Source organism: Saccoglossus kowalevskii, unplaced genomic scaffold (assembly GCF_978046115.1).
Source record: "Saccoglossus kowalevskii unplaced genomic scaffold, keSacKowa6.1 SCAFFOLD_138, whole genome shotgun sequence".
In the NCBI taxonomy this organism is placed as follows: domain Eukaryota; kingdom Metazoa; phylum Hemichordata; class Enteropneusta; family Harrimaniidae; genus Saccoglossus; species Saccoglossus kowalevskii.
This window is the reverse complement of record NW_028188651.1, coordinates 93,561-118,686: the sequence shown is the minus strand read 5'-3', so window position 1 is coordinate 118,686 and position 25,126 is coordinate 93,561. Positions and strand designations below refer to the sequence as shown.

General features: G+C 32.9%; 1 pseudogene across 1 annotated transcript; it reads right to left on the bottom strand.

The window, feature by feature from the left end:
• Nucleotides 1–17,663: 17,663 nt before the first annotated feature.
• On the bottom strand, nucleotides 17,664–19,403 carry LOC144355052 (zinc finger MYM-type protein 2-like; annotated as a pseudogene). The gene is made up of 2 exons (XR_013421111.2): nucleotides 18,360–19,403; nucleotides 17,664–18,017 (listed from the first exon to the last, which is right to left on the bottom strand). The product of XR_013421111.2 is annotated as a zinc finger MYM-type protein 2-like (transcript).
• Between the last annotated feature and the right edge of the window lie 5,723 nt (nucleotides 19,404–25,126).

Here is a 25,126-nt window from a genome sequence, read left to right as displayed (position 1 = left end):
ATTATTAAAGGGCGACATTTATGTTGATAAACATTGATTTTCCCATAATCCAATTTGCTCTTCTAATGAAATCACAAGTATGAGGTTTGATCTGGGCGCAACTTTGTTCATACGAGACCCATATATCTTGTGCATGCTTGGCGCATTGGCTTTCACCCTTTAATCTAATTAGCCGATACAGGTTTTCTAGGGAGAACACTGATGTATTAGTTTATGATAAATCATATTAGAATTTGATCATAAACGTGCATGGAGTATTGGGTATAATGTGATCTATTGGTACACTACAATGTTAAGAAGTAATCATAAAAAATATAGATACTGGTTCAGTAGCCCATGGGGGTCACGACCTTGCTGCAAGCAAAATGCACCATGATATTTCAACAAGTTTTGATATTGTCATATATTGAGAATCTGTGTTAATAACTGACCTAACAGCAAGCGTCCTGAAAACTACATCACAATAGACTGCAAATAAAGGGGCATATACAATTAAATTGAGTGTGCTGGAGTTGCATTCTCGGACAATGACATTCGAAGTGTGAAATACTGACCGGGATTGAATATATGGCACACATCCTGCTTGACAACAGCACCCTTACAGAACGCCCGGACGCCCCTTTGTTAATAAACTGATAAACGTTGTGTGAAAGTTTCACTTAAAATAAACAAGAATTGTGCGAGCTATTTAGATTTGAACTTCCATGGTAAACTGAAAAACACAAGTGGAGATAATGGCTAATTTGCATAACCATTCACTCAGTAAGAAGTTTGCTAATGCTCATAATTAAAATGGCTGTAACAGTTCCAAATTTAAACCTATTATCATTTTGTTAAAAGTTACATATAGTGCACAACATGGAGATCCCGTCATTACGTCATTTTTTCACCATGTTTCTTTTTGATTATTTATGTACAGCCTTGCTAAATCTTGCTAAGCATTCAAAAGAGAGAATATTTGTACCCGTTTTCTATATTTTAAAATCGTTTTTTGAGCATGTTCCACTATTCATAATGCTGTGAAATTTTAACAGTCTATAGCCAAAACTGTTTGGATAATAAAAAGCAAAAAAAAGAAAATTCACTTCCAAGTGCCCACGAACCTGCATCTATACCTTAAAAGTACATGCACTTCCTAACACTATGAGTATGGTATGGGTTAACTCCATATTAAATTTTGCAAAGAATTGTTGGATAGAAAATTGAACTATAGGGTTGTAGGGTTGTATATGGCTGTATAGAACAGATATGAGCTCAACCCCCAAACACCCTCTGTAGTTCAATTTTCTATCCCACAAAATCCAATATGGAGTTAACGCATTTCTTTCCTGTACATTATATCAGATGACCCCTATTCAGGAAAACTAGTTAGTTCCTTCAAGAAAAATCTGTACAATCGATCCCGTTATTTTGCTTTTGAATTAATTATGTGAATCTCATAAATTGTATTGTTATGGGGATTAAATTTTATTAGCTCCACTGTCAACATAACAGAACTTTTTTCTTAGTACTTATTGTCTGTCGTCTGTCGGTGTTAACTTTAGAACTTTATCTTTGACTTCTTGGAAACACCCAGTCTGTTAGTTTTCATACTTGGTATATATGTACCAAAAAAGAAAATCCACTCCCAAGTGCCCACGAACCTGCATCTATACCTTAAATGCTGCAGGCATTCACTTATATGGGGAATTGTCAACGATTTGATTAAAATACGCCAATATAAGGGCCGGAATGGTAAATTTAGTACTTTTTATCATTATAGAGGAAGTGAACTTTAAATAATTTGCTCTACTATTATTATATTTATCATAGCAGTATTTCCCTTAACTTCCAAACTTAACATGATTGTAATGATTTGAGGCTATGACGTTTAGTTTAGTTATTTGCATAATGATATTGATACATTGTCGTGGAACATCTCGTGAGTATTTAGACTCAGTTTCAGGCCTAGCAGTTGAGCAATAAACACCTACAAGTGCTCCTCTCCAGTGCGCTATTATTCCCCTCCGGATTTGGTGACCAATACTCACTTGGTTTACTCTACCTTGAGAAGTCTGTTCTCAGTTTACATATGGTGGCAGCGGTGGGATGTTAAGTCAAAATAATGACAAAGGAGAAGAACATCCCATAGTATACATCAGTAGGAAGTTGTTGCCTCGTGAAATGAATTATGCAACTATCAAGAAGGAATGTTTGGCCATTGTTTGGGCAGTGGAAGCATTATACCCATATTTGTATGGTAGAGCATTTACTGTTCAGAGTGACCATCATCCTTTAAAATGGCTGAATCAATTGCGCGAACAAAATCGTAGACTGATGCGTTGGAGTCTGACCCTGCAAGGGTACCAGATAAATTTTCAACATAAAAAAGGGGTCGAAAATGGCAATGCTGATGGCTTGTCAAGAGCATGGCAGTCAGATGTGGATTGACTTCCCAAATTAGTTGTCAGCAAATGATGAGTGTTGTGTGCGGCTTGGTGCTTTTCTATCACCTAAATATCATGTGCTAGATATTAAGTTTATCCAGGTACTGCAGCACAGCCATATTTTGGAATTGTTTGTTGGTTTTTATGGTTATATATTTAACTTGTTATTATTGAGTTCAAAGTATTTTCAAGTGTATCTCAAAGTTTTTAAAAATAGAGTTTTCATCCTCTATAAGGGGAAAGGAATGTAATGATTTGAGGCTATGACGTTTAGTTTAGTTATTTGCATAATGATATTGATACATTGTATGGAACATCTAGACTCAGTTCCAGGCCTAGCAGTTGAGCAATAAACACCTTGGCTACAAGTGCTCCTCTCCAGTGTGTTATTCTCCTCCCGGATATGGTGATCAATACTCACTTGGTTCACTCTACCTTGAGAAGTCTGTTCTCAGTTTACATGATATTCCTTCCTAATAATGATTTTTTAAGTTGGGGTTCGGCTCGGGTTTAGCTGATTATTTGGATTGAATCTAACTTGGTACACATTGTCACAGACCAGTTGTTGAGAAATAACAGTACAGGTATGATGTATTCAATGGTATTACATTTACGTGTAATACTCACTCCAGTGGTGTTAGATTTGTAATAATATTTATTATAGACATCCAAGAAACATAGGTTATAAATCACTCTAGTGATAATAAAACTGAAATGGACAAAAAAGTGAGAAACATATTTTATATATATATATATATACGGTATATAATAATCAAGTTCCTTCCGAATGTTCAGGTGTCATATTTTTCTTACCACGAAACTACAATCAAACAGTCACTCAAATTTTTCAGTGTGTTTATTAAATCTTTCCCAACATCACATAATGCTTTCTTTATTTTGTATCTATGGTAACATCTTCTTCCTCATCACTCGAAGCATACATCACTAATGGTTTTAACAGACTGTCATCTACAATTTTACTCTTCGTGACATTAGCTCCATCGTTTGTGGTTTCAACTTTCATCTTGGTTTTCCTTAGAATTTGTTTTGGTTTTACAAAACAAATGTTTTTCTTTTTTTCTGCAACAGGTTCTTTTACATACTTGTTCCGTGATTGTGTTTCATGTTCCAATCTATGTCCATGTTGTACTCGATCCTGAAAGAATGAAAAAATTTTGTAAATTCAAATACATCACCACTATTAGAAATACCGGTAGTGTTGTGGAAATCAATAACGATGCAATTAATTTGTCAATTTAATTTTCATCTAAGTGGCGTAATATTTCCCCTAAGCTGGCACACTTTGAAGTAAAATTATCTTTTGCATAATTATTCAAGCAGGGTACTGGTCTAAGCACCGTCCACCCTAAAAATATGATTTCTGGAGTATCTAAGTCAAACAAGTATGATAAGTAGACATACACCCACCACTATCCAGACACACACACACCAGTATGACATTAACTTGCCATTGTAGTACTGCTACACACAGGGGGCCAAAATAGTGTTAAGATATGTTACCTGAATTTCAGATTCTGTGCTTTGAGCTATTAACTTTTCAATTCTCTGCCTAGCATCATTTATTTGTTCTTCTGTACCATTTATCCAGAGACATCGTGTTTGATTCTTAGAAGTCACTGATAAATAAAATAAACACTTGATAATTTTGCTCAGATTGTGGCTGTGAATAATCTCATTGCAGTGAAATACATTATACTTGTTAAAATGCTATTAAGGTAGAGATGCAGGTTCGTGGGCACGTTGGGAGTGAAATTTTTTTTTTTTGCTTTTTATTATCCAAACAGTCTTGGCTATAGACTGTGAAAATTTTGGAGAATTGTGAATAGTGGAACATACTCAAAAAACGATTTTAAAATATTGATAACCGGTGCAAACATTCTCTCTTTTGAATGCTTAGCAAGATTTAGCAAGGCTGTAAATAAATAATAAAAAAGAAACATGGTGAAAAAAAAGAAATGACGGGATGTCCATATTATGAACTATATTTAACTTTTTACAAAACGAAAATACATTTAAATTTGGAACTGTTACAGCCATTTTAATTATGAGCATTAGCAAACTTCTTACTGAGTGAAATTGTTATGCAAATTAGCAATTATCTCAGCTTCTTTTTAGTGCACATCCCAGAACTTTAAAAAAAAATAGCTCCTAGACGCTTTGACCTTTTGTTTTGAAATTTTCACAAATGATTGACAATGTGTTTATCTTCAAAACGCCGTCGGGGCATTGTTTTTGGTTGAACAGTGTTACAACAATCGAACAGACAACTGGCCTGGGTGTTAATTTATGCATAAACTTGAAGTAGTGAAATTTTAGCTGCTGCCCTGCAAAATTGACAACTGGTAGACAGTTTTCAAGACGGCACTTTCTTCATAGTATACAGATGTACCCATAAACCAATTTTGACAGGAAACAGAAGCATGGTTTAGAAGCAAATTTTTTTTAAATCACTTTTGACCAAAAAAGCACATTTTTGTGCATATTTCAAACTACAGTGTCCATAAAAAAAAATACTAAACAATTTTTAAAATTCATACAATGAGATTTCCGAAAATATATAGTTTCCTAATTAACTAATTAAAATACCTGTCAGGTAAACTGCATCTCTACCTTAAGGCAATCTCAAGTGATCTTGAATTGTTGACCAGCTCAAGTGACCCTTGCCAAGCTAAGATGATAAAAACTCCACACACAAATATGAGTGGAGAAAACGCAGATCTGACATATAGTCACAACAATGAACCTATTCAAGCTGTTAGATACAATAACCTGATTCAAATTGGACAGTGTAACCAATCCCTTGATTTTCACAAAGTTACACATTGCTATGAAAAAGGTTTCAAAACGAACTTGATCAAAGCGGAAATAACATACTCAACCATGGATCATTTAAATGTGATTCAAATCACTGTTAAAAATAATTGTCACATTCTGACCCAGGCATGTCTTTTTACACAAATATTAACCCCCCATCGTGTACATGATAACTCACCTGTGTCCAGTTTTATACAAGCACCAGTTTCTCTCCGCACCCTGTTAATCTTTACCCCATTAAATCCAACAATATTACCAGTGGCCTCCTCTGGGACAAGTATCTATAAAGAAAACAGTTTGTTTCAAAGGTTTATATGTGAGTATAAAAGAAGCTTAGAGATAGGTAAGCATGTGTCAAAATGGGTCCAAGTGGTGGATACACGCAATATTGGCGATCACTGCATTCTATTTACACAGTATTCCCAATAGAGAATTCAAAATTTGCTTCACTGTTTAATTTGGACTGCCATTTTTGTTTGATCTTGCATGATGATAGCAATTTTTTTCTGTTCTGTTCTGTTTTGTTTTGTTTTTATATTTGCATATTTTATTTGGTATATAAATATATTTATTCAAATCGTCTTTATGTTTATATTATTAAATGATATTGTAGATAGTAACTGTATGTGTTGTAATAGGTAATACTTCCTGCTGTGTCTGTATAATAGACATGAGTGAAAAAAAGGATGATGAAATTCAAGTTTTTATAGATTAGATGAAATAAGCAAAGTTAATAAAGTGTATATGTCACCTTAATTTCAATGGTTGTCTCTATAATGTTTTGAATTCTTCGTCTTGCATCGTTTCTTTGACTTTCTGTTCCACTAATTTGGAGACTTTGTGTTTCATTTGAGAAATTCTCTGATAAATAAAAAAACAAAACAACAATTTTGTTTAAAGCTAAATGTAATATATGCACATAGCAAGATAAGCAATAGATATTACTTTAAAATATTTCCTGAAAAGACATTAACACTTTTTTGTATGAAATTTATTTTCATTGATGAGTTGAATGTAAAATATAGGAAAAAGATATTTTCGATTATTTGATTCATCCCTTCAGCGAAAATGAAGTACTTCACAGCAATAGAACCACTTAAAGTCTTAATATGAAAATGAATTAGAATGCATTTGTAAGCAAATTCATTGGTGTTATGACTGTAATATTTAAATTAGCTTGATTGAGTTGCAAATAATAAAGAGATGATAAAGAGATATATTCAGGTCTCCAACCATCCTGGTGTTCTTTTTAAATTTTGAACTATCAGCCAAAAAGACAAAGTATAGATGACATCATTTTTGGATAAAAAAGAAATTCTGTGATCGATCTAAATTTTGAATGCAAAAATAGCTAACTATTTACATGGCTGTTTTGTTTTGAGGGGACACAGCCATGCTGACAAATTGCTCACTAACCGTAAAATCATTTATTTTCACAAATTTGTCAAGGAAACAATAAGTTTTATTGTTGTTTTACCTGTCAGCGAAAATAGCAAAATTTAAACCCAGTGAATAATTAACACATTTACAGTATATAATAACAGAAAGCTAATAATTTGATGGCAAATATAAGGTTAATTAACATATGTTAATTTGCATAGTAATAAATATTGATAACATTTGAAATACTTCATACGATGACATGCATTAATTAATTAATGTTACAATAAATTATAACAAAAAATAGCAAACTGAAAATGAACAAATCTGACAGAGGTCAACTCAAGTACTTGCATGCCAAAAAACAAATTGGGTTGGTAGTTTTCAAAAAGAAGTTGATGAGATCATTTTTTACCAACAATGACAAGAATATTTGATAAAATACACAATGTTGGCAACATGGCTGACAACTTACCTTTGTTTAATTTTATATAAGCACCTGTTTCTTCCTCTATCCTGTGAATTGTTTTTCCATTATGCCCAATAATTGCACCAGTGGCTATCTTTGGAACAAGCATCTATCATGAATAAAATTATTTTCAAACGAAGAAACATCTTTAGCGAGATCAAGAAGAAAAGTACAAATGCTCTCTTAAATTATATGGAACACAAATCTCAATACAATCACTGGGCACCACATCACACACCTCTCAATTAATTATACAGTCTGCAAATGTATTCAAGCTAGCATCAACCTTGCTAATATAGCTCTGCTATTGGAAGTCACCACATCACATCCATCTCTTAGTTAACACATATGGGTGAGACAAAAATATAAAAAGTCAAAAGACATCGATAGACATGCAACCCGGAAAGAGTCAGCGGCATATTTTAACAAGTTTTTAGAGATAGCGGAGTGAGTGCAGGTGGGTACAAACGTGGGCAGCTAGAAGAACTATTTAAGACAGCTGGGAAACGATGATTTTTCAGAGAAAATAGACTAAAATTGAGATGGTACGTGTGTGTTTCACAGAGTAAATATGACCATGACATAGTTTTCCAACTTCCAAAATACCTGCAAAAAATATGAAAATATCATGTGAAAACCAAAGATAATTTGCATGCTCGTTATTCTTGCTTAGACAGAATGGTGTGGAAATTGTCAGAGGCTGGTACGAGTTAGTTGAAAGATGATGACAGTTTGAAACATAGATGTTTGATGTACTGTGATGAACACGCAAATGCTGGGAATTTGGCATTTGAAGTTTGTGGTCTGTTGAAATTGAAATCTGTGAAGTGAATGGGATATCTGTGGAATAACCAGTGCAAATCAGTCAATTATTGTGACATAAGTAATAACAGACATACCTCTGTTTTGTACTCTGAATCTGTGTCCAGCTATTATTGATAACAAAAATAAAATGTAATTATTAGCAAAACAAATTTTCAATATAAAAACAATAAAGGATTACGATATATTAATAAGACAATTGTTTTATGAATTCTGAGAGACTACCTGTAGGCTAACATGTAATATTATGACAGGAAAAAGTGTCCAAGTGTTGGGAAAGAAAACCCCATTATTTAACTAACAATACACTAATTCAAATAATTACATGTGTCTATACCAAGAACTCCCCCACATGTATGCACTGAATAAACTAGAGTCAGTACAAGTCAACACCCACAGCATGTTTTTGTGAGACTGTTTCATAGTGCAAAAGTGTTCAAATTAACATAAATGTTACCTGAATTTTAGATGTTGTGACTAGTGTTATCAGCTTTTGAAGTTTTCGTTCAGCATTTTCTAATTGATCTGCTGTTCCATAAATTTTAAAAATTCGTGATTTATGATCTGATGAATAAAAAAAATAAAAATTTTAAATACAAAAATCCTAAAGTTAAAATAATATCATGCAACCACAGATAAAAACAACAATCTAGTATTAAAATTGTGTTAATAGTGCAAAGATTTTCAAAAGTCAATAATTTCATCAAATAAGCATAGTTACACTCTATAGTGACCATAAATACACTAGTTATATAATCCTGTTCTCTTGATCACACAATGTGACCATGAATATCGTACTCGTCCGACTTAGCAACTATGCTTGACTTAGAGCCCACCCAAAATACTCCAGATTTGAATGTCTAGTCATAAGACCTTTGACGAATAAATAATTAAATTTATATAATACAATGTGCATATTGACCACCCTGAATATTGTGTGAATATTACAGACCATGGCAACCGTGTTTCATGTCATTTTTTGTCAAAATTATTTTTAATAGATCACACTTTGACATTGATAATTCACTTCCGCATTGCGTTACAGGAATGCTTTCAGGAATTCCCAGAGACTTGCATCGGTGAAACACTGCATTCTCATTGGTTAATAAATTTGACATATTATTCTACATGATGTATAGCAAATCTATAAACTTCTGTAAATTACTTTCTTTTCACTTAGAATTTATTTATTTCGCCTTTTTCGTTGAAGGGATGATATCTTTTTCCTATGTTTTACATTCAAAATTCTCCAAAATCAGCGAAAGTTATCTTTCTACATATAACAGCCAAAAGTTGATTACTGCAAAATAAGAGAACTGCATGTTAATTAGTGACTTTTTATTTGTAAGACAAGTTGAATCTACACATGCTAGACAGAGATCTGATTCTGCAATGGCCAATATTAATTGATTTTGATGAATTTTCAGTGTTAAAATGGCCAACTTGCATCCAACTGTAATTGGATCAAATAGATCTACATACCTGTATGTGTGACATGGTTTTTAATGTAGGTGAGTTGAATATGACCAGTCAGGTATGTCAGAGATATACTCAAACCAGTCAGGTATGTCAGAGATATACTCAAACCAGTCAGGTATGTCAGAGATAAACTCAAACCAGTCAGGTATGTCAGAGATATACTCAAACCAGTCAGGTATGTCAGAGATATACTCAAACCAGTCAGGTATGTCAGAGATTTACTCAAACCAGTCAGGTATGTCAGGTATGTCAGGTATGTCAGAGATAAACTCAAACCTCATTTATTAACTTCTTTCACCACCAGACTTTTTCGCCCAAATTTGTCTGCATTTTTTTTTATATTCTTCAATATTAGTTTTTACTTGAGAAATTTGTCTTTTTTTGTCCCACTCTTCTAAAGGAATATGCAGACTATAGATGGGACTATTTTGTGATGAAAAGTGGGAACTGGTGGTGAAAAGGTTGAAGCAAAATGATCGCTAGTCAAATGTGATTTGTAAAACAAAAAGCCATGCATGGCAGTCCCCGTTATCAAATTTAAGATATATAGTTTTGTTTATAGTAAAATAGTTGGAACATAAATGTGTCAGAAGTATGGATCCAGAAGATGATGCTTGATTATGATGATTTTTTAACATTAAAATGATTGACATCTTGTATCTGATCGTCAAACGAGTACTTGTCTATATTGAGAAATATTGCTTTGGAACAGCATTAATTAAAACAAAATGGCCATTTTGAATACATCTATATATCTATAATTTGATGTAAAACGAATATATAAAATTTGAACATAATCAGTCAAAGCATATCAGAGATATGGCTCTAGAAACGCATTCATTTAAACAAAGTGGCTGCTAGTCAGCCATTTTGAATCCGATCTGAAAAATAAAATGACGTGCATCAGGAACCCATAATCTCTAATGTATGTACCAAGTTTGAACAAAATCCATCCATAAACGCCAACATTCAGTTCTAGAATGCCAGAAATGTTTGATCTTCAAAAACGTTACATGCATCAAGGTCCTATTATGTTAATGTATGTACAAAATGAGATCCGGTTCTGGAATGGAAAAAATGCTTGATTTTGATGAATTGAATTGTCAAACAAATGCACATGAATGATGTGTGTGAGTTTGAATATAGCAGGAACTGGAACTGTCTCACACACTCACAGAGCAGTTTTTAAATTAAGTACCTAGTGTCAGACTTCATCTGAACAGAACAAATAATAGTGAATCTTTCATTTTTTCTGTCAATCATGTGTATTTCACATATTTTAAAACCATAGACTCTATAGTCCATGGTTACACATACTAATACTACCATGTTTAACAACTCACCTTCGTCAAATGTTATAAAAGCACCAATTTCTTCTTGAATCTTGGCAATTCTTTCCCCACGGCGACCAATAATAGCACCAGCATTTCTCATTGGGACAACCACCTATTATGAACAAAAATAGTTTCAAACATTTAGTAACGACATAAATGTCACAATTCTAAATTATGAAAAATAATCATAACATATAATTTCAAATTTTTGTTTTTGTTAATAGTGTGAATAATATATATTTGTAATTGAAAATTTTGGAAAATTAAAAGAATTGATTATGTAAATTGTATACATAAAATCGTACACTGCAACTATAATAATAACAAAATTTACTTCCAATCGCCATTATGCCGAAGATCTCAGAAACTGTTTTGTATAGATTAGAATATATAGTTCCAGGAGGCATTACTTCAATTTCAGAGATTCATAAGGTCTCATTTATTTCAGCACACCATAGTACTTCAAAGTCAAAACAAGAACTACTCCCTCGAAACATTTTCTCAAAGCACATTATTAGGATTGGTTCAATTCAAAGTGGAAGAATCCATTTTCATAGCAATGTACATTGTAATACACTGTTATACAATACAAGTAAACAGTAGAAATCCAAACCATTCATGTAAATAAATTTGAATTGTTGATTGCAAAGATCTCTCAGCACTAGAAACTGCCGACAGTAACACACAATATTCTGAATGGTTAATTGCATTCTTGGCCCAAAAGATCCAAGTTCACATGGTAGGTCATGCTCAAGAAAATATGGTGGAACGCAGCAATTGTACTAAATTGATTAAGTGTTTAAAATATTCTTTTACGATAAAATAAACTTAAAGTTCCACATCAAACCAACTGAATAATAAACAATGCTGTAAAAGTACCTCAAAAAAGTAAGTTATTTTTGCATGCACGTCTGTAGTCACAGACATCACATTCATTTCAATCGTTTTTGTTGCCTGTAATTGAAGCATAAATTTGAATCATTGGTCCCAAACAAATTTTCCAAACCTAAAACAGCGCAACACTGTGACTGTTCAAAATTTTATAAGCGAATAATTTCTTAAAAATCACTTAAATGAATATTTCCAATAATACAGAAAATATGAATGTGAAACAAGTCATTGTCAATGACACATCCCCGTTCCGTTCATATTTGAGTGACATATACATTCAAAGCAGATCATGACCGAAATGCACCTGCATATGTACAACACATTGTGCTAAATCTGAACAAAATCCATCCATGCATGACTGAGATCCGGTTCTGGAATTGTGAAAATACGTGATTTTGATGCATTTTCGGCCTTAAAATGGCCATCATTCCACTATTGTTAAGCAGATCATGAAACAAATGCACATATCTATTTGTGACATGATGTACCATGTGTGTGTGAAGTTTGAACTTGATCAATCCCGACATGTCTTGGATACGGATCCAGAACTGAATTCTTTAACAAAATGGCCGCCAGTCGGCCATTTCGAACTTGATTCGAAAAAAAAAAAGACGTGCATCAAGGTCCTATTATGTTTAATGTATGTACCAAATTTGAACAAAATCCATCCATGCATAACTGAGATACGGGTCCGGAATGGTGAAAATGTGCGATTTCAATGCATTTTCGGCCTTAAAGCGGCCGCCATTTGGCTATCGTTAATGAGATCATGAAACAAATGCACATACATATTTGTGACATGATGTACCTTGTGTGTGTGAAGTTTGAACTCGATCAATCCAAGCATGTCTCAGATATGGATCCAGAACTGAATTCTTTAAAACAAAATGGCCGCCAGTCGGCCATTTCGAACCCGATCCAAAAAAAAAAATGACGTGCATCAAGGTCCTATTATGTTTAATGTATGTACCAAATTTGAACAAAATCCGTCCATGCATAACTGAGATCCGGGTCCGGAATGGTGAAAATGTGCGATTTTGATGCATTTTCGGCCTTAAAATGGCCGCTATTCGGCTAGCATTAATCATATCATGAAAAAAATGCATGTGCATATGTCCCATATAATGTGTGATGTATGAGTGAAGTTTGAACTTAATCGGTCCATGCATGTTCGAGATACAGGTGATCACGGACGGACGGACGGACGGACGGACGGACGCACACAGGGCAAAACATAAGTCCCCGTTTTCAGACTACGTCCGAACGGGGACTAACAAAGCTAAATTGAACTTGGTCAGGAGTTCATACTGAATAATAACATTTTTATATATGACAAAATCCTAATTTTTATGATGGCAGGGCTTCACATTGTGGGATAGAATAAATAAAGATAAGATGAAACAAATATTGTAATGTACAGGCAACTCCTAAATGTCATACATCCTGGTACTTTTGTTGCTATGACAGCACCACAAACATACACAATTGGGGCATTTTAATGAATATTTTTGTTCCCAACAGAAATATTTCACTTTAATAACTGAAAATAAATATTCGTCTCTGGAATTGTGCTGAAATATCAATAAAATATATTTATACTTTTGATTTTCATACCAATGAAAACACCAGGATGTGAAACCTTCAAAGGTCAAAGTGACCCATAGTTACCTCAATATTGCGTTGAGTTATGACATCCATTATTTTGTTAATTCTCTTTCGTGCATTTTTTACTTGATCTTCTGTTCCATCAATCCGAACAACTTGCACATGACTCTTATGATCCTCTGAGATATAAACAAATAATAATTTTAGTATAAATAAACAAATAATAATTTTAGTATAGATAAACAAATAATAATTTTTGTATAGATAAACAAATAATAATTTATGTATAGATAAACAAATAATAATTTTTGTATAAATAAACAAATAATAATTTTAGTATAAATAAACAAATAATAATTTTTGTATAGATAAACAAATAATAATTTTTGTATAGATAAACAAATAATAATTTTTGTATAAATAAACAAATAATAATTTTAGTATAAATAAACAAATAATAATTTTTGTATAGATAAACAAATAATATTTTTTGTACAAATAAACAAATAATAATTTTAGTATAAATAAACAAATAATAATTTTTGTATAGATAAACAAATAATAATTTTAGTATAAATAAACAAATAATAATTTTAGTATAAATAAACAAATAATAATTTTAGTATAAATAAACAAATAATAATTTTTGTATAGATAAACAAATAATAATTTTTGGATAAATAAACAAATAATAATTTGTGTACAAATAATAATTTTTGTATAGATAAACAAATAATAATTTTAGTATAAATAAACAAATAATAATTTTTGTATAGATAAACAAATAATAATTTTTGTATAGATAAACAAATAATAATTGTATAGATAAACAAATAATATTTTTAGTATAAATAAACAAATAATAATTTTAGTATAAATAAACAAATAATAATTTTAGTATAGATAAACAAATAATAATTTTAGTATAGATAAACAAATAATAATTGTTGTATAGATAAACAAATAATAATTTTAGTATAAATAAACAAATAATAATTTTTGTATAAATAAACAAATAATAATTTTTGTATAAATAAACAAATAATAATTTTAGTATAAATAAACAAATAATAATTTTAGTATAGATAAACAAATAATAATTTTAGTATAGATAAACAAATAATAATTGTTGTATAAACAAATAATAATTTTAGTATAAATAAACAAATAATAATTTTTGTATAAATAAACAAATAATAATTTTTGTATAAATAAACAAATAATAATTTTTGTATAAATAAACAAATAATAATTTTAGTATAGATAAACAAATAATAATTTTAGTATAAATAAACAAATAATAATTTTAGTATAAATAAACAAATAATAATTTTAGTATAAATAAACAAATAATAATTTTAGTATAAATAAACAAATAATAATTTTAGTATAAATAAACAAATAATAATTTTTGTATAAATAAACAAATAATAATTTTAGTATAAACAAGCCATGGCACAGTCCCCATTAGTTATCGAATTTAAGATATATAGTTTTGTTTATAGTAATATAGCTGGAATATAAACATGTCAGGAATATGATTATGATGATTGTTTAACATTTAAATGATTGACATTTGTATCTGATCATCAAACGAGTATTGAGAGATATTGCTCTGGAACAGCATTAATTAAAACAAAATCAGCCATTTTGAATACATGTATAATGAATATATAAAATTTGAACATAGTCAGTCAAAGCATGTCAGAGATATGGCTCTAGAAGCCCATTAATTAAAACAAAATGGCCACTAGTCAGTCATTCTGAATCTGATCTAAAAAATAAAATAACGTGCATCAGGAACCTGTAATGTCTAATGTATGTACCAAGTTTGAACAAAATCCATCCATAAATGCCTGAAATTTTTTTTTTCGACCATTTTTAATAAGATCGTCAAACCAATATATCTGTATATCTATGACATGATGTATAAATGAATATTTAAAATTTGAACATAATCAGTCACAGCAAGTCAGAGATATGGCACTAGAACCACATTTATTAAAACAAAATGGCCGCCAGTCGGCCGTTTTGAATCTTATCTGAAAACAAAATGATGTGCATCAAGGTCCTATAATGTCCAACGTATATACCAAGTTTGACTGTGTCCGAACAGGGACTAATAAACAAATAATAATTTTAATACACATATCAAGGTGAAAACGTAGTGTGGTAGTGAGTACTGTGAATTATTACATATGTACTGCAGTTTATCTTGATTCGTCCCTGAAATCAAAATCGGTATTTCCACAACCCATATGCAAATGAGGTCTGAGAGCAAACAAAGTATTCCCTTCAGGAGTACAGTTTTTCGAAATAAACAATATTTAGAAGTATGATATTTTCCCTTTGGGGTACATGAATATACTTGCCGAGTGAAATGAAATTTGAACAACAGTAACGGTACTTTTAGGCAGTCACTTATTTTGGCCCAAACTAATTTGCATATCACCCATGCAATAATGTTTTCGGAGTTTTATAAACCTTGAAGGGCTCTCAGAAGATCCACCAGCAGTAAAATCAGCGATTACTATGCAGCTGCAACCATCAGCATCGAGATACCAGGTTTCTGCTGGCGACGTTGCGGCGTTACTCAGTTCCAAATAAAAAATACCAACGCCAAAAGAGCAACATTTTAACCGGTAATCAAGACTCAGTCAATCCACGACCAGCAAGCAACATCACACACGAAGTTGTAGCGTGCAGCTCAGCGACAACCGCTGTCGACGAAAGTCATCCCGTCAGAGGAGTACCGCAGTTGCACGACATGTTTGTCAATGCACAATTCTGTGGCGGAACTTTTAACTTCAACATAAACTGTGTATCATAGTCGTCCAGTTCAAGTTCTGGTTCTGCCGTGGTCCCAACTAAACGTCAACGAGTTATTTATTCGAACAGTGACTCAGATTAGACGTCTGATTATTTTAATTTCAAACAAACAGTGACACGCGTTCTCCGGGCGCGTTCTACACTGACACGCGCTGCTAGGGCGTAACACTTATATTGGAACATATTAATGGGCAATGGGGTTCCCCGACCTAAATTCCATCCCGGTTTGCACTTTCTTTCTTTAATACGAAATAATCAAGTATGAAACATATGTAATAATAACAGAACCCCACACCCTCCCCGTGGCTTTCGTTGCGTATGGAAGTTATTTTCACTCGAGATGCGGTGGATTCTGCTGTACTTTCACTCGCTTCGCTCGTGAAAGTACGGCCGCAGGATACACCGCATCACTCGTGAAAATAACTTCCATACGCAACGAAAGCCACGGGAAGGGTGTGGGGTTCTGTCATAGTCTCTTTTAAAAGCTGTATCCCTAATAGAATTCACACCTATTTTTTTGAACCATTGAGAACCACCAATTCAACATCACTCATACATGTATGTGTAGATGCTCTAATAAAAGCTGCATCTTCTCTCTTGCATTGTACCATTTTAATAGAAGTCATAGCTTCTACCGTAAAATCTGTATTAGAAGCCGCATCTCTAATAGAAGTCGCACCCATTTTTTTTTAACAATTGGGAACCAAAAATTCATCATTTCTCATATGTGTATATGCTCTAATAGAAGCCGCATCCCTCTGTTGAATTGTACCATTTTAATAGAAGCCGCGGCTTCAAATACAGATTTTACAGTAATACAGATTTTACAGTACTGCCAAAATGTGTTACATTTCACCAGATCTACTGACCAGTGGACTCTTGATCTGTTTATGAGATCCTTAACTTTTCCTTAACTTTTTTTTCACGATGAATTTTCCTGTGGATATATTTTTTCATTTCAGCACCCACTACAAGCTTCTAATGGTCCACTCCTTAATTCTGAAATGTTAACAAGGTCATGTGACAGAGACACCATGAATTTTTTTACAGAGCTAAAAAAAAAATTATCTCTCTACAACTTACGTGGGTCAAACTGTATAGAAGCACCTGTTTCATCCTGTATTTTGTGAACTACTGCCCAGCCCCGACCAATAACAAGACGAACAGCTTTTCTTGGGACAAACATCTATAAAGAAATGCATTGAAACATGTTATGATGGCAATGGCACCAATGGCAATATACAGGAATACCACAACTACAGGGCTTCTACTTCAAGGGGGCATAAAAGGCAATTAGTTTCTTTTGAGATTCCTCAAATGTTCCATTCTGTTCAAAAACAATATGGCAGATACATTAATGTGTGTTATACTACTTTTTGTCTCGTCGCCATTGTTCTAACTATGTTTCTTACTTTCGTTATCGGACAGTTTCAACCTAATTAATTATGCATTCCTGTTAACGGTACTGTTTTATCAATGGATTAACAAGCCGGGACTGTTAATAATGAATGGGTTAATTTAAATAGTCATGAGCACAACAGGAGTGGAAAGCTGATTAACATAACAGGTGGCCACTGAATGAAAACAAAGAACAAGGTGGAATTTTCATTTAATTAATTAAATACGCAATGACGATTATACGATACATTTTAAAAACGTATTTCAAGTTTCATATTTCCTTTTACAAAATTCACGGACACTTGGGAAGAATCGGTTATGACAGTGGTATTAGATTTGTCCTCGTCTGTTGGGGTGGTGGATATGTCATGCGTTTTCGCTTCTTTCGCCGTTTTTTCGGTTTGGGTGGCTGCAATGCGTCCGACACTGCTTTCGTCTGCTCGTCGCTTGTCCGCTTGTAGCTTCTAATTGCTAGACTGGAGTGACCTGTTCTTTCTGCTATTAGCTGCTCGTCGAAATTTGCCGGAACAGCGTGGTTGCCTGTGTAATCTGTTTAATTAAAATAAAATACAATGTATTAATATGAAAGTACAATAGCTTGTAACAGTCCACCTCATAGCAATTTAAAATATCAATATATTGTTATAGTACGTTCAATCGTTCAGCTTTTTTAAAACACGTCAAAGCCGTTTGCATTAAATCTTTATCGCGTGAAATGAATCCGACATATCGTGCCAGTGAATATAATATTTAAATGGTATTCCACCAAACAGTTTGCATGAAAAAATGGAGTTAACGAGTAGTGATTATTTTCGACATAAAGTTATGACTATTTCTTGTCAGCGGGGAAATCGAACATTGCATTACTAAAGTGCAAATTCCAATACGTACCTTTCCTGAATGCCCAGTATGATAACCTTTTATCCCAGCGAGATCAGTCATCTGCTTACTGTATCCCTGCAATGTATGAACACCAAGCTTTTGTGCAGAGAACTTTATTTCGTCATTCTTTGACTTCAGTGGTCTTCTATAGAATGGCCCGCTGTTTGGGATATATGACAGATATGTCCGAAACAAGTTTACAACACAGCGCGAGTTTTCTGGTTGCGCGTAGTGTTTTTGCCCTGGTTTGCGTTAGAATCCTCCCTGGTCAGTTTTCGATGGTTTTCCCTGGAATACCATTTACTCCCCCATATCGTCGCTGTGCATGGTGAGTTGGTCTACCGTTAGTGTTGAATGTTCATCAGCGGCACGCAGTCCAAACATTTTACACATGTAAAAGTAGGTTGCATAACTCATGCCTAATGCGGTATTTGTACCAAACACGTGTGCCCATAGCTTTTCTTCATCATTTAGCGAAAATGGCTCGGCTTGTTTTTTTCAGATACCAATACCAGAGTGAGAGAGTGTCTTCATGACACCATCCAGCGTATTTCTGAAACCTAAGAAGTCGTGGAGGCCCTGGTCCATAAAATTTAGGTCAGGGCGGTTACAATCATCGCGCAGATAGCGGTAAATGGCACAGAACATTTGTCTTAATGAGTCTGGCGGATACTGTTGGCCATCTTGTCTCCGACTTTCAATGGCAAATTTACATAGCCAGAAATCAAATTCCTTCTGGACTAAATTGTCATCTAGAGACGGAACCAAATGATACACTTCTTCATCAGATTTATCATACTCAACTTTAACATTACGTTGCTCTTTCCACTCATTCCATGTTTTGACGCCCCATTTTGTAGCGCTGCGAGTTGTCTTGGGTATGCGTGACTGCTGGTATTTGGTGACTTGTTTGCTGTCAACTGGAGGCAAAAAACAGAATTCTTTCTGAATATCGCTCAGTTTAAAGTCCTCGGCGTCGTCCACATCAATTTGGGACAACCAGTTTTCCAAATCCCAGTCAATTTCCGGAGCAGCAAATTCTTGAGCAGACATGATTCTGACGGATCTCCGGAGTTCACCCAACAACGTGCTACACTGTTCTCACAAATGAGCACCAAATTCACGTGATCGAATGTTTTTTATGCAATTCTACGTGGTCCAATCAGTGTTGGTTATGGTAATACAATAAAGTCCACTGTTGGTGGATTCTATTGTTAAACAAAACAAACTCTGCTGAGTAAATGTCGATTGGCTAGAGCTTTTCAACACATCTGTTATAGCCAATGAGCACGGCTGATAATTGCGGTTGACTACACCTGGTTTAGAATTGCGATTTACGCAATAGCGCTGTAAACATCCGCCATGACCACAGGATTTAAAATAAGCCGTGCAAAACTCGTCAAATTCGCAGTATAACTTTGTTATAACTTCGTTATACTACCCCTCCTCGTAGATTAACGGGAAATAGCGGCTCCTTTTGGATTTCCCGTTAATCTACTCGTATCAGTTAATTACTGTAAAATACTTTATTTAAGCTGGAATTAATTTTTGCTGAAAAGGCTTTTTGGATGTTTTGTATGGAATTTATTTTCACTGATTTTCACTGAGTTGAATGTAAAATATAGGAAAAAAGGTACCGGTATATTCACTGGATTTCATTTTCACTGAATCATTCCTTCAGCGAAAATTAATTCCAAGCGAAAATAAAGTATTTTACAGTATTAAACTGAATGGCAATTTGCTTGCTCAAAAACTTGACTGACATATTTTTGACAAAATTGTTGGTAAATAAATGTTTATGGTGCCAGAACTGATTATCATATTTTGTGACAAATAGACTCATGAAATATTGCCCTCTGTTGATGAAATGGTAAAACCTGCAAAATTAGTGTGCTGTTGAATGTATTAGGAAAACAAATAGTCTAAACACCCCATTTTTGAGAATGCAATCTGAGAAACATTTTTTTTATTTGCTTGTGTGATGTCGTCAATGATCACATCATAGATAACAAATCAATTTCAACTCTTACCTTTCTTAAATTATGATTTTTTCTTTGTCTTCTGTCAGACTGAAAATGGTAAAAAAAATCACTGCTTATGAAAAATTCTGTCATAATTTATAGGAAAGCAATAAATGTGAAAATAGGATATTTGCCCAGCAAACAAACTCAAGCTCTGGTTCGGCCTTGGACAAATACATCCAGAAGTCAGAGAAGTTCAGGTTACTGAAAACACACTACCAGTACTTTATAAAAACTTACCTCTCTATTATCATATCGTCTATGTTTCCTTTCAGACTGAAACAGTTAAAACAAGTAATTGCATCATTAGAATATCCCAGTGAATTATGATGTATGTTTCATGGAAAAAAAATAGCTGCCAGTCAGCCATTTTGAACTTGATTCGGAAAATGAAATGACGTGCATCAAGATCCTCTTGTGCATAATGTACACGTATATAGCAAGTTTAAACTAACCCACACACGACTGAGATCTAGTTCATAAAATGGTGAAATGTTTTATTTTGATACACTTTGGCCTTAAAATGGCAGCCATTCAACCATCTTAAATCTGAAAATGAAACAAATGCATGTGCATATGTCTGATGTAAGAAAGAAGTTTGAGCTTGATTGGTCAAAGCAAGTGTAAGACACTGCTGGATATGAACGAACACATGCACGAACAGATGCACACATGAAGGTCAATCCATTAGTCCATGTTTCCGTCTTAAAGGATATTATTTATGAGTATACATGTACTACTTGAGCACAAACTTTCAACTAAATTGGGAAAAATATTAGTGAGGAATCAGCATAGAAATAAATAAATAAAAACAAATTCATCACAAATCGAACATTTTTGTCTGAATCTCAACAAAAATATGATCTGCACCTGCAAACAAATATGCATGTTTGAATGAAATCGCCTTGTTCATCTCAGAGAAACGATTCTGGACATGTTTAACCATGAGAAATGCACATTTGATGACTAAAATGGCCGTCAGCCAGCCATATTTGATGACTAAAATGGCCGTCAGTCAGCCATATTTGATGACTAAAATGGCTGTCAGTCAGCCATATTTGATGACTAAAATGGCCGTCAGTCAGCCATATTTGACTGAATGACAAAGATAATTGGCATGTACATGTGAAGTTTGAATGAGATTACATAAAGCATGTCTGAGAAACTATTCCAGATGCATGGATGGACATACAGGACTAAAAATGCCAAATTCTGATAAACCAGACTGATGGATGATAACAGTTCAAATTTTTTTCTTACCTGATATTTAGTGGAAATATGCATAGTAGTTTTCGAATGAAGTGAAGCTGTCATTTCCTAGAAAAAATAGAAGCAAATATAGCATAACTGTTAAAAAAATAATAATTAAATATACACATATTTCACATTATATTATACCAGTATATCGACAAGTTGAAACCATTGATTGGTCAATTAGTATACAATTTAGCTAATTAAGAAATGCAGATTAATTCCAAAGTAGTGATTTGGAAAATTAGACAATCAACTACAAAAACAGTACACATCTAGCATGTTTTAACCCTTGAAATACAGCACAAAAAATTAAAATCACATCGTCACATTATTTTTCTATTTAACCAGGGATGAGAAGATCCTTTTTTTTGACAGCCACAATAAATACTTTTATTAGTAGTTTATACAGAAGATAACAATGACAATACGTACTTTTGACTCATAAACCGAATCTTCCACTTTTGATACTAATACAATTTACTTTTTTCCCAAATGAATGTGAATCTTTGGCAGAAACTGTCACACTGCCAAGTGTACAGTACCACATACTGGATATTTAAGTATTTGTATTTAACCATCACTTAGGAACATTTCACTGTTACATTCAAGATTGTGCAGCAACATTGTCAAATCATTTTCACATTGCAGCATATGTTACACCTTGAAAATGAGTAATTTATTTACTTGTGAAACATTGTGACAAGATTATACTACTGTGATCATTGGTTCTATGCTTTTTCATTCCCAACAAAATAACCAGTGCATATTATATTAAAATCACAAGGTATTTTGTTGTTGTGTTGAAATACCAAAATTTGTTTGTTGTTAGACTGTAAACTGTTTGTGATATCTCTTTTAGAATCACATTGAATTAGAGTGATGCCAACATGTAAATTAGAATACTTATGATAATTACCCGGTACATGTACTCACATCTTTTGCAGGAACTGGTTCTTTGCAAAGTGTGCAGTGCCACATGCGTGCATTACGTCTCACCAGAACACCATCATTCTAGAAATAATATTCATAATTATTTTGATTTGAACAATTATTCATAAATTACAGAGTACATGTCTCACTATGAATTTTCACTGAACCAATATTTATTATTATTATTTATTATTATTGAAGGCAACACGGATGAGATTTGTTGATGCTGTAGTGCGATCTTTTGGCTTGGACTTTGATGGGAAAACGGCATGATTTTTTTCTTCAAAAAATTGGTTGTTTTCAAATTATAAACTGAAGAATATTTGAAGAATAATTTAACATTGTTTACAGCTCATTGTCGAAACGAAGCTTACCCATTCACGCTAGTCACTTGAATAGCCATCAATGACTACAGTAAAACTTAGGCATCAGGAAATTTAAAATAACACCTTAAAAAACTGCCGAAAAATTGCCCTTGGCAATTTCTTTGTCCCATTTTAATTTTTTAAAAACCCAAACTGCCAATTAACGGCCCAGAGTGAATTTACAACAGAATCAAGGTTAACTCAAATCAGTAGCATAATATGAGGTTATTGCAAGGATACCTCAAAGTATGTTCGAAGACAGTACAGCGAGGTTATCAACCGAAGTGCAGCAGAGGTCGATGCAACGGTGTAATGTCTCAGTGCATACTTTAAGGTATCCTCAAAATAACCATTATTATTATACATCTTTACCAAGGATACATCATGGGAATGCCGAAATTCAAGTTTATAACAGAAACAGCGAACTTCTTTGTGTGGATTCCGGTCAAACCCTGGTGGCAGCCATGTTAGTTTTTATTATTAGAGAATGTGCGTAATCATTCCATATTTGGAATTCGCATTTTCTAATATGATAGGATGAAAATACCCCGTAAAATACCACAAAATTACGGCACGCTGTAACTTATGGCATTACGGTGACAGATGTATAATAATATTTATTATTATTATATCAAGTTTAACTCAAATCAGCAACCTAATATTTATTATTATTATATCAAGTTTAACCCAAATCAGCAACCTAATATTTATTATTATTATATCAAGTTTAACCCAAATCAGCAAACCCAATATTTATTATTATTAAATCAAGTTTAACCCAAATCAGTAGCCTAATATTTATTATTATTATATCAAGTTTAACCCAAATCAGCAGCCTAATATTTATTATTATTATATCAAGTTTAACCCAAATCAGCAGCATAATATTTATTAGTATTATATCAAGTTTAATCCAAATAAGCAACCTAATATTTATTATTATTATATCAAGTTTAACCCAAATCAGCAGCATAATATTTATTAGTATTATATCAAGTTTAATCCAAATAAGCAACCTAATATTTATTATTATTATATCAAGTTTAACCCAAATCAGCAACCTAATATTTATTATTATTATATCAAGTTTAACCCAAATCAGCAACCTAATATTTATTATTATTATATCAAGTTTGCATGCTAAATCATTGAAATACATCTTATTTTTACCACAGACTTTTTGTCATTTACAGTAAGCAGATGTGCTTCTAATAAAGCAAATACAGAATTTTAAAAACATAACTGCAAGCAATGATTAGGGTGATTTGGTCATATATTTTGTCAGACAACAAAATTATCTGCAACAGTGTTTGCAGCAGTGTTTAGTACATTACAGTTATGCATATTAAGGACACATGAAACTATTTATACTAAACCTGTAATTAATATGCATGGATGTCAGCCCTGAAGTAATCAGATCCGTGGATTATCAAAAACCAACCATGTATATAGTTTCATTATTATTATTATTCATCATTATTACTCAAGTTATCTGTGGAACACCTTTTAATTGGTTAATTTATGCAAATTATGTTATCGGTAAGTACATAATTTAACCCTAAACTATTTTTCCAGAGCATCTATGTAGCAAGTTTTATTAAATATGATGTGTGGTTAATATATTGGTGAAAAAGCTAAATATTGGCTAATTAATATACAAATTAGGTCATTAATATGAATGAATTTCAACTAATCAGGTTTACATATTATCGCAGAGCTTCTATGTTCCATGTTTCATTAAAATCTGTTGAATGGTACTTGAGAAACAAGTGGATCATTAATATGCAAATTAGGTCAATAATTATGCATGGTTTTCAACCAAAAACTAATGAGGTATGTACATTGCTCCAGAACATCTATGTAAGTTTTATTGAAATATGTTGAATGGTTTTAATATGCAAATTTGGTAATAAATAAGCACAGATTTCAACCCAAAACTAATCAGTTCACATACACACACACAGACACACAATCTGCAAAGACTCCCATTGTGTGCTCCGCACACAGAGGCAATAAAAACATTCCTACCGACTGCCTTTGCTTTTTTCTATCTGGACTATACAAGCGTTGATGTGTAGGCGATCGATTGTCATTGCTTGGAAAATAGGATTTTTCTTTGCTGGCTGACCTTTTAGTTCCTTGAGAAAAATGAGCATTGCCAGATGCAAAATTATCAACAGTGGAAGGGAGAAGGTGCAGCTCAGGA